A 10,412-nucleotide genomic window follows, 5' to 3' on the forward strand; every position below is an offset into this window, starting at 1 on the left:
TCCATTCATGCCACTATTACACCAACGGATGTATCTTGCTAGCCTGGTTGTTAATGTAGCTCAGTGTTCACATCTGGGTGAGACTGTTAATTCTATTCTCCCCCAGTAGCATGCACAGAATGCTCTAAAAGCTAGCCAGTGGGTCAAACCTTCCATGTCAGCACCAGCTTGATTTCCCTATGCTCTGTCAATCAGGTATATGGTAACTTCAGTAATAAAGTCTTCCCATCAAGTTCTGGGGGAAAGCTAAAAACTACAGTGATAGCTTGTATTGTTTTAGGGGTATATGGGACTCCGCTGACCAACAATTGTGCTTCTTGTTTGATGGTATATAACATCTGGCATTATGCATATATTTAGGGTAAATCCAGTTAAGTTATTTCCAAACACATATGTGTTTATGAAGCTTATACAGTAATAGGTAGTGTCAATTATCCATCCTCATTCCCCTTCCTCTACCCTGTTTCACCCCCTCCCCGCATTCCATGCAAACCTGTCTGCACCATCATTCCCTTTGCCACCGCATAGCCCCTGTGTTCTATTATACTCACTCTAGCTTGACGTCTCCTTCTTCTCCATCCTCACCTATGGCCCCCTTCTAGTCTCCTGACCTCTGGGAACCCCAGTCTAAATGCACACAGCTAACGAGTCAGAGCCAGGATCCAAGTGTGGGAGTGAGCTGCAGCATGTGTCTTTCTGGGTGTCCCTGTTTTGTTTGCCTGCTATGTGTTTTTACCTTGTGTTGTGTGCATGGTGTTGCTATGCTCTAGAATCATAACAACACAAGGCAAGAACTAAGGCACTGTCTAGGGATGAGCTGGTTTCCTATCTAAGCTTGTTTAGGCTGCGCTGGGGGTGAGATGATCTTAGGTAGAGCACGAACACGCATTTCATAAATTTTTAGTTTTACTTTTTATTTCATCCAAATCACTGTCTCACTATGCAGCTCAGGCTGGCCTTCTATTTTCAGTGATCCTCCTGCTTCTGTTTCCTAAGGTCTAGAATTACAAGTGTGCATCTCTATACTTAGCCCTACTGGTATTTTAATATGTAAGATGCATTATATGGTAGGAAAATATATAATTAGAAATATGCATATTATTTTATGTATATTATTTTAATTTTTTTCAGCAGTACCTGGGCTTGAATCCCAGGACCCTGCTAGCCTGGGTCAATCGTCAGTGCTTGTGAGCCTGAGTTTTTTGTATTATGCACCATAGTCCAGGCCCCATCTCAGACTCTGGTGGCAGATGACTTTGTTTATATGTGAAAGTACTCACCATGCGAATGCACCTCTTATTTTAAAAATAACTTATTTATTTTTATTTTATGGACATTGGTGTTTTACCTGCATGTATGTCTGTGTGAGGGTGTCATCTTGGAGTTACAGACAGTTGTGAGCTGCCATGTGGGTGCTGGGACCCTGGGTCCTCTGGGAGACTAGTCAGTGTTCTTAACTGCTAAGCCATCTCTCCAACCCCACTAGTGCACCCCTTTAAAAGAAAGCAGTCCTCGGTCTTTGTGGCTATCACTGTTCTTCTTCATAAAGGCCATGATCCACAGGCTCATTAATTAATCCTACCCAAGCCATCTCACATGTCTTTGTATGATGAAGAACAATCGCCCTATTTGAACCATCTTGGAGTTTCTGAGCTCAGTCCATAGCATTTACTGGAAGTGGCCAAGAAAGGATGGGATCACAGAAGCAGAAATCCGAGATGATGTTATTAGCCACCACCTGCATGAGACCACAGGTGCCATGAACCAGAGGTAAGAGAATTAGTGCTCAGCGAAGATGAGGAGCTTCTGAAAGTAGTGGTGACGGCTGCAGAATTTTGTGAATATGCCAAAGCCCACTGAGCTGTCCCCTCAAGAGAGTGGGTTCCACTGTATGTGAATTACATGTCTGCTTTCACATTTTGTAAAGGAAGTAAATGACAAGAAAGACCCAATAACTCTTTCGAGACTTCTCTTATCAGTCATGGTTGGGTTTTTGCTTCCTAACTTGTGTTTCCAGCTTCATCAGTAATGAGGTGTTTGACCTTATTGGTTTCCTTGGCAACAGAGTTTCTGATGAGAACCAAGCTTCCCTTTCTGGTTACTTGATGGAGGAGGGTTATCTGTCTATTGTGTTATTTTTATTGGTCAATAAAGAGACTGCCTTGGGCCCTTGATAGGACAGAAAATTAGGTAGGCGGAGTAAACAGAACAAAATGTTGGGAAGAGGGCTATGAGCCAGACGCCATGGAGCCAGCCACCAGGTCAGACATACTGAATCTTTTCCGGTAAGCCACTACCTCGTGGTGCTACCACGAGATTATTAGAAATGGGTTAATATCAAGATATGAGAGTTAGTCAGTAACTAACTCTCTAGAGATAATGGGCCAGGCAGTGTTTAAATGAATACAATTTGTGTGTTGTTATTTCTGGGACTAAGCTAGCTGTGCGGGAGCTGGGCAGGATGAAAAGCAGGCCTGCCCACAGCCCATCACTACAGTTACTAATAGAAATCGATGCAGAATCCACATTTGTAAATCAGTCAGTTGTGGTTTCTGAGAGAACTTGTATTGATCATCTAAAATATCTTGATATTAATTCCAACAAAGTCCAAACTATTGGCCTCTGTATATCATGATTTCTCCAAACAGTGAAGTCCAATAAAGAAAAAAAAATGCATTGGTTCCTCCTGCTAGATTTCCAATGTATGTCCCCACTCCTCCAATCCTGTGCCAGGCATGCAAGATGCAAGGATGCAGATGGAGTGGACACACTCGGCCACCAAAGAAGCTCAAGAGCCATGCACTGCAAAGCATGCTTTGTCATCTGGGGGATGTGCTAGCATGGCATTTTATTCACTGTACGCATACACTGAATCCACACTTGGAAAACTACGACTCTGGAACTTGGGAATACAAAAGACTTTTATCCCTTATTTAGAGGAATCTGGCCCATCCTTGGAACTTTTTTGAATCCAGAGACAGCTGGGACTGAGCTTATGTCAGAACAGAAGGCAGGGGCAGCTGCCAGAGCTGCCCCATTCTTTGATCTGCCATTTTCTCGGGGTAGAAGGAGATTAAGTAGAATTCCCATGAAGCATCCTAGGAACCTCGGGCTTGTAAATGTAAAAACGTTTATGTGAATAGTCCTCTGCAAAAACCTAAACCGTCTGCATGCTTGTGTTTCCTGGCTATTGGCTGATAAGACGCACACAGATAAACAGACCAAACAAATGAAGTGAGTGAGATGCTTTTGTATTTCAACACTCACTGCAGCATTCGCACACATTTGAAACACAGAAACATGGACTAAAAGCAAATAGGGTTGGAGAGATGGCTCCATGGGAAAAATCCCTTGCTGATGCGTTCAGTTCCTGGACACACATGGTGGAAAGACAGAACAACTCTTGCAAATTTCCTCTAACTGCTGCATGCATGCTGTCTCGCTCGCTTGTGTGCAAGCATACACACACACACACACACACACACTAAAGTAACATAAGTGTTACTTTAAAAACTGCTTACTCCATTTAAATACAATTCTTTCTTTTCAACCACCAGATCTGCAAAGATTTAGAAATTTTTAGACGTCCATGTTGGTGAGTGTTTGGCAAACTTCCACACCTGCAAGGAATGGGGAAATGGTGTGACCTTTTCAGAAAGCAACCAGGCAGTCACTGTTGAGAGGGGCAGGGAATTCACCGATGGACTCTCTGTAGGATCAGAACAGCCTGCTCTGCACATGGGCTAGTCGCTCACGCGACTGAGGGCTGGACAAACACTGCAGGGATACACTTCGCTGGCTTATTATTAAGGAAAGAGTCAAGACACCAGAAGGAAATACCGTCTGAATTTGCTCTAATCTTTCCAGGTGCTAGAAACCCCATACTTTTGACCCAGAGCTCACAAAGTTTGGAAAGAAAATGGTAAAACCTGGAAACAAGTTGTTCATATCATTTAGAAAGTCTCCATAACAGAGCTTTTCTTACACTGTTCCTGTTTTGTCTATAGTGTATATCGCCGGCCTCCTACTAACACCATGGCCTCTGGTTCAATAGCAACATCCACATACAAAGCAAGCCACTGGCCTTTCCTCATTATGCTTTATTAATTAAACTAATATCTTACTCATTTAATTATGCTAATTTTAAGGATGTCCCCTTGAGCTCTCAGAGATTCTGAAATTATTTTAAACAGTTGAGATGGCCCAGTGGATAAGAGTGCTTGCAGGGCAAGCTTGTGGACCTGAGTTCAAATCCCAGCACCTACATAAACAGCCTGGCCTGACTGCACATGTCTACAACTCCAACACTGTGGGTTGCAGAGACAGGAGGACTCTGGAGTTTGCTGGCCACCAGCCTAGTTAAAGAGTTCAGAAGACCCCAATGGGAATGAGACAAAGAGTACCCAGAAGGAAGGGAAGCAGGATCAGGGTGATACAGACAAAGTCTGAAGAAGAGAACGCCAGCCTGGCTCCACAGGAGACCTCTAGCATGAAAGGTGTGTCTCAGAAGCGTGGCTTTTCATCCAACGCTAGAAAATGTACCTGCATACTTGTGTTTTGACCAGGGGCTAACAACAGTGCACTCAACCCACTATGGTCAGGAAAAGCTGCTCCAGGGGCCCTGAGTCAACTCCACAGGTGTTCCAAGGTAGGAGACACAGAGGCCAAGGGAGCAGCACGTAGAATAAAATGGGTTTCATGGGATGTGGGGAACTTCCATAGAGCCCACAGCATCCCCAAACACCTCTTTTCCCTAGGCATTCAACAAATCAGTGTGTGTGTGTGTGTATCATCAGATAAACACATATATATGTGTATGTCTGCATCATAAAAATGAGTTCTCTAGAATGGGGAGAGGGTTCAGTATTTGTCAAAGACCTTGTCATACAAGAACAAGGGCCTCAATTCAAAACCCCAGAACGCACGCAAAAAGCCAGGCATGGGGGCCTGCTCTTGTCATCCCACAGCTGGGGAGGTAGAGACAGGCAATACCTAGAGATCACTGGCCGGCCAGCCTTGCCTACTTGATAACCAAGCCAGGTCACTGAGAGACTTGATGTCAAAAAAGAAGCAGAGATGGCATCTTAGATAATATGACGCCAAAGATTAACCTCTGGCTTCCATACACAAATGCACACATGTGCACATGTACCATCCCCACAAACACATATGCACACATGCAAACACACAGCTCCTCTAGAACACGGCTTACTAAACTTTTCTCGTCAATATTTTAATATTTTAATCTTTGTCAGCCATAAAGTAACTGTCTTGCCTACTGAACTCAAGCCTACTGAAGTGGGTACAGGCAATGTGGAAACACACGGGAATGACAAGATTCCAACAGTTCCACATAGACACAAAAGTTTGAGATCACATGATTTTTCACCGTGAAATACTCCTTTGGATCTTTCCCCCAGCATCTAGAGACGGAAGCCATTCTGCAGACAGTACACTCCACGGGTCTTGGATTTGCTGAGGACAGCAATTGGTTAGCATCAGCACTGGGCTGAGGACCTTTTGTACTCAGGGCTATGAACATAATGTAGGAATCTGATCTTGCATTGAACCTGCAACACACACACACACACATCCATGATGAACTGGGGCTCCACAGACAGTCTACCCTTACTACGACACATACACCCTGTTACGTTTCATTTTATCACCCTTGACTTTATTTGTCAACGCTACTGAGATCGACTGAGTCGTTTTCCCAGTTTCTCGATAGCATATCATCTCTGGTCTAAAAACGTGCTCAAGATCGATCCGTTAAAGTCTGTGTTCTGGAAAAAGTGGCATCATGGTCACACTGGCGATTTCATACTCATCAGTGATAACGTCATTTGGAATTTGCTAGTAAATAATACAATGACAGAAAAGAAGAAAAAAAGAAAACAACAAACAAAATCCAGATGCTATCACAGGCCTGGCAAGGACAGCCTGACTGCATTGCCTGCCTCAGCAGGAGCTTTCAGGTGGCTACCTATCTGTCTAGATTTGAAATGTGCCAATTTTGTTTGAACTGAGCAGAATTCACAGCAAGCAAAGAATTTAAAGCAGTTGCAAGTCCTGGCCTGCAACCCAGAGTGCGGCATTTCTAAGAGCTTGGACTGTTGCTTGCAGTCACAATGCTCCCAGCTGAGGTAGCTGAGAAGTGTGGCAGTTGCGAACGGTCACCTCCTGATACCACTAACTAAGGATTAAAATGGAGCGGACCATGCATGACTTCTTTCTAAAAGTTCCCTGTGATTGGAGAGCAAAGGGGACCTGGTGCCTTTCCTAACTGCGTTGCTTCACAGTCTAGGTGTCTGACTGGCCTCTGGAGAAGAGGCTGTACATGACAGCCACCTGACGGCTGTTGTTATTTCTCTTCTCTCACTCTTGGGTCTTGTTTCCTTATTATTTGAGATACCGTCACTGTACATATTTGTGGGGCAAATGTGATATTTCAATATATGTGTATGGTGTACCTAGATCCGTATCCTAGCTAAATTTTCAAAGGTGTTCAAGGAGGCAGCTTGAAATCCCGTTAAGACTTCCTGCTAACCTCCTCGTGGTGGCACAGTGTGTAATCCCAGCAGTCTGTGGCCAGCATGGGTTATAAGGTGAGATGCTGTCTGTACAAAAATAAGGTCCATGCTTAGTCAACATCCTCCTTCTCCACCAAAAACAAGGTGATAGAGAGGATTTTGCTCTTTTCTCTTCTGTTTTTCACTTCAGATTAGAAAACAACTATTATTGCTTTGTTTTTAGTTAAAGAGAGGTGAAATTACCGAAGCTTAAACATGCAATCAAATCAAAATGTATACAAATCTAATTACAGCTTAAAAGGAGACCAATTTATTTCCAGTTTTAACTGTGCACCAGCAGCACCGCATCTATTACCATATTAGAAAAGAAATCACCACCTATTCCACTAATTTGGGAAGGCACAGATGCCTAGCTGTATTATCAACCAACTCAAGATCGTCTGCGTTAACAAATACATTTACCGATGCAGTACGCTGCTTGCCTGTTTAAAGCATACGGAATAAAAATCCTTACAAGCCCATTACTCAACCTTTTGAGTTTTGCCATATATAGCGAAGTGTCAGCTATCAAAGGCAATAGTGTCAAGTCCAGCCATTTCACAGAGGACACTGAAAAGCCCTCTCTCCTCATGTCACGGCCCCTTTAACGCATCCCATGAGCATAGCCGCTATAATCTAGCAGTAGGAGAAGAAAACAACCATCGTGTGTGCAGTGTCTGAGCCAGTTGCTGGGGCCATTGACAAAAGAGGAGTCTGTCCTCAAGGGAGACAGATAACTGTCCTCCTCAAGTTCAGCGAGGTGTGCACAGAAGGTCATTGGTGGCCGTGTAGTTGACGATTCCCGCGATGCTCGCCACCATTCCTTCCCATGGGCAGTCATCCCCTGGGTAGCAGGGCTGTGCTCCACCAGAGCAAGGCTCTAGATTCAAGAGTCCAACTTTTTCTCTTTAGGTACAAAATGATATAAACTTTTGGCACATAACAGGAGAGAACATTTTTATAAATTAATATGTGATAGACATAGCTTAAACAAAACTAAAAAATATCCAATCAGCTCTAGGAAACTGTTTTCACTTCTTAAATGTTCTCTTTAATATACCTCCTAAGTACTATAAATATAATACCTATAAAATATAAGTATATATGTGTAGATGTGCATATATACTTAGCATCATTTAAAAAACCATATTGTAGGCATTTTCCCATGTAAGCTTGTCTTATTTCAAGGTAGCTGATTTTTTTTCTGTGTGTGGCTGTACAACTGTGGCCAGTGGTTTAAGTCTCGACAACAGTGCTATAGCTAAAAACCTTTACACAGGTATGTATAAAAACGAAAACACAGGCTTAACTTTTGGAAGTGAAGCTATTTGTTTGATTTTACTTTACTGTTGGTATGCATGCACATATGTGTGAGGGTATGTAGAGGACAAGTGTGTGTGTCATTACTCAGGACCAGCCCATTGACCTTGTCGTTTGCCCTCTCTGGGACCAGAAGTGAGAGGCTACTTGGGCACGGCTCCTGAGCGCTGCCTACCACTGTTTACACCATACTAGGATTATATCCATCTCAACATCATCTCTGGCTTTTAATGTGGGTACTGGGGACTGAATTCAGGTTCTCATGGATATTTGTCAAACATGATTTGCTGACAAAGCCATCTCTCAAGCACCATCCATTTATTTATCTACTTTTAGAAATTTATTTAATTTGATACTATTTATTTATTGATGTGGGAGAATTGTCTGTATTCTGTCAATCATATTTTAATAAAACGCTGATTGGCCAGGCAGGCAGTATAGGCGGGAAAGCCAGACAGGAAGTAGAGGTGGAGCAAAGAGACTGGGAGTATTCTGGAAGCAGGAAGCTCCCTCACCACTCCTGTGCAGACCACCAAAGAGGCAGCATGTAACTGGTCCAGCTGAGAAAGGTACTAAGCTATATGGCTAACATAGATCAGAATAATGGGTTAAGATAAGTCATAAGAACTAATAAGTAGCCTGACCTAATGGGCCAATCAGTTTATAACCTAATGTAGACTCTGTGTAATTTTCCTTGGGAGTTGCCAGCTGTGGGGTACTGGGCGGGACAAAAACCTCAACAAGTCGGCCCTCATGTTACAATTTATTTTATTTTAAACTTGTTATGTAACTCAGACTAACCTTAATCTCAGTATTCTCCTGCCCCAGTCTTGGTGTGCTGTAGTTAAAGGCAGATATTGCAACCTAACTGAGGAGAGGTTGTTTTTTTTTAAAGTTATAAAACATGCTATAACATGTTCCTCTGAACAAAAATAGGTAAGTTTCCTTGTAGCTATGAAATACTATGAGTTATAAAATTTTAAATATTTGCTAATGGAAAAATGGAAAAATGAATTCTGCTCATTGTTGTTTGAATCACAGCATTCAAAGCCCGAAATTGAAATTCAATTATTACCTTACTTTTAGCTCATTTTTCTATCTGTGGTCACAGCACGTGAAAGATTAAGGCATTAGAATCTGAGTTCAGAGTAGCTGGGTTATCTATCTAGTGAGCTCTAGGCCTAACTGGCATGAACAATAAAATTCTGTCTTAAAAACAAATTTTTTTAAAAAAGACTTTTTTTTAAAAAAAAAAGTGCAACTTGATGGTTTTAGCATGTTCAGAACTTTACATCATCCGTCCATTATCTAATTCTAGAAATTTATATCACCCCAAAAAGAAATTTCATGTGCATTAGCGGCCACCATCCCCACCTTATTACCACACTCTAGTCCCTGACAACCACAAATACGGACACGGACATTTTCAGTAACTAGAAGCAAATGACTTGTGGCTTTTATGAAGTGGCTCCTTCTGCTTAGCATCCTTATCCATACTGAAACATCTCTCAATACTTTGTTGCTTTTGCAGCTGAATGAGATCAAACCAGCAACATTGTTGCAGAGTTATTGCCTCTATGGCTGTTAGGAGAGCAAGTCAGTTTTAAGAATATGGTCCCTAGTAGGCCCCCCAGGCTCCAGAGATGGACCAATCCCCAAGTGTACATGGACAGCACAAACTGAATTTAGGTTATTTAAAAAAGAAAAAGAAGAAGAAGAGGAGGAGGAGGAGGAGGAGGAGGAAGAAGAAGAGGAAGAAGAAGAAGAAGAAGAAGACATGAAATTAGGAGGGGGTATGGGGTATTTTGGAGGGCTGGGAGACAATAGGAAAGGAAGGAGAATATGATCAAAATACATTATGTATATGGTGTGTGAAATTCTCAAAGAACAAATTTAAAATATATATTTTAAATGATCCATTGTCTAAATAAAACACATTTTATTTATCCATTCGTCAATTGATGGACATTTGGGTTGTTTTTACCTTTTGCCTATTACAAACATTTGTCTATTATAAAATATAGGCATATATGTGTAAATGTACATATACATTTTATACATATTCCTTGTAGTTTTTGTTTGTTTGTTTGTAGCAGGATCTCTGCCCTCTAAGTTGGTTCCCAACATAGCTAGGGATGACCTTGAACTTCTGATCCTCTTGCTTCTGCCTCCTGAATGCTGGGGAGAGGATCCATGGATATGGTCACGCCAGGCAAGCATAGGTCCCACGTGACCTACCGTCCCTGTACTCAATTCTCCTGACGGATGAAATTGCTGGGTCATGCAGTAATTTCACGTTTGACATTTTGAGATGCGACCAGCTTCTTTACACAGAGACTGCCACATTTGCTTTGCCATTCATGATTGGGAATGGTAATCCTCCATGCCCCCGTGATAGTTGTTTTTCTCTATTGTTGCCCGTGTGACGTGGTACCCCTCTGCAGCTTTTATTTGCATTTCCTGACAGCGAGTGAATTTTAGCAGCTTTCCAAGTTGTTCTTAGCCACTTTCTCCCCTGAA

At 42.3% G+C, this 10,412-nt stretch overlaps 1 non-coding gene across 1 annotated transcript; it reads right to left on the bottom strand.

Annotated features, from left to right (window-relative positions):
• Positions 1 to 7,111: 7,111 nt before the first annotated feature.
• On the bottom strand, positions 7,112 to 7,246 carry LOC125395143 (small nucleolar RNA SNORA29). The gene has a single exon (XR_007230469.2). It is a non-coding gene; the product is annotated as a small nucleolar RNA SNORA29 (small nucleolar RNA).
• Between the last annotated feature and the right edge of the window lie 3,166 nt (positions 7,247 to 10,412).

The sequence above is a fragment of the Myodes glareolus genome, chromosome 21, assembly GCF_982192425.1.
Source record: "Myodes glareolus chromosome 21, mMyoGla1.1, whole genome shotgun sequence".
NCBI lineage: Eukaryota > Metazoa > Chordata > Mammalia > Rodentia > Cricetidae > Myodes > Myodes glareolus.